The sequence below is a fragment of the Rhagoletis zephyria genome, unplaced genomic scaffold, assembly GCF_001687245.7.
Source record: "Rhagoletis zephyria isolate East Lansing unplaced genomic scaffold, Rhagoletis_zephyria_1.1 Rzeph_scaffold_02320, whole genome shotgun sequence".
Lineage (NCBI taxonomy): Eukaryota > Metazoa > Arthropoda > Insecta > Diptera > Tephritidae > Rhagoletis > Rhagoletis zephyria.
The window spans coordinates 55,650-56,719 of record NW_016159404.1 but is presented as its reverse complement, the minus strand read 5'-3'; the positions used below and the strand labels follow the sequence as shown (position 1 = coordinate 56,719).

Sequence of the window (1,070 nt, the reverse complement as noted above, 5' to 3'; positions counted from 1 at the left end):
CACATAACTTTACATTTTTGAAGGTTTAGTGGCATATAGTTTGTATTACACCAACTAACCACGTTGTTCAGATCCGCTTGTAACAAAGACCTTTCTTCGATAGAGGACAATGTTTTAAAAAGTTTCACATCATCGGCATACATTAAAATTTTTGAATGTTTTATTATAGAAGAAATATCATTAATGAATATCAGGAACAGAATCGGACCAAGGTGGCTTCCCTGAGGAACTCCTGAAGAAACTTTAATGATGTTGGAAGAACAATTATTAACAATAACTCTTTGTGTTCTATCAGAGAGGTAAGATGAGATCCATTGAAGGAGACTGGGCTGAAAGCCGATTAGGTCGAGTTTACGGATGAGTAACGAGTGACATACTTTGTCAAAAGCTTTACTGAAATCGGTGTAAATTACGTCGGTATGAGCATTTTCTTTAAGGTACTATTATGTCAAAAAGTATAAACAAATGAATTAACCCTTAGTTTTGCATGCATCTTGTCAGCATTGATGCCCTAGGCTTCTATTTCGATTATAGTTTTGTTTTACTTACATTACCTGGAATATATATATTTTGTCAATGAAATAAAACAAATTGTTTATAAAATAGTTTTAGCAATTTTCTTGTTTTGCCCAAGTTTATATGCTTTTGTGCGTTTATTTTTATACCCGAGCGCACTTGTGCACAAGAGTATATTAATTTTGTTCACATAACGGTTGTTTGTAACAGCCAAAACGAATCGAGATAGATATAGACAAATGTATACATAAATGCTCAGCATGAATAGAGAAGTCGATTAAGCCATGTCTGTCTGTCCGTCCGTCTGTCCGACTATCCGTCCGTCCGTGTACACGATAACTCGAGCAAAAATTGAGATGTCTCGACGAAATTTGGTATGTAGGTTTCCCTTAATCCAAGGTAGGTTGGTATTGAAAATGGGCGAAATCGGACTGTAACCACGCCCACTTCCCATATAACGGTAATTTCCAGAAATACGAAAACTGCGATATAAATATATAGTGAATATAATTCACTCAAAATTGATATTTGTGATAATTTTCAGACGACAAAAA

The 1,070-nt window shown here is 34.8% G+C and overlaps 1 protein-coding gene and 1 long non-coding RNA gene across 2 annotated transcripts in view; one reads left to right on the top strand and one right to left on the bottom strand.

The window, feature by feature from the left end:
- Positions 1–1,070, bottom strand: part of Rab4 (RAS oncogene family member Rab4) — a 60,709-nt gene that overhangs the window by 8,009 nt on the left and 51,630 nt on the right. The gene's annotated exons all lie outside the window — the stretch shown is intronic.
- Positions 1–1,070, top strand: part of LOC108366579 (uncharacterized) — a 24,207-nt gene that overhangs the window by 7,942 nt on the left and 15,195 nt on the right. Inside the window, exon 2 of the long non-coding RNA XR_001848105.1 lies at positions 752–757. This is a non-coding gene — a long non-coding RNA (uncharacterized LOC108366579). The remainder of the gene's footprint in view (positions 1–751; positions 758–1,070) is intronic.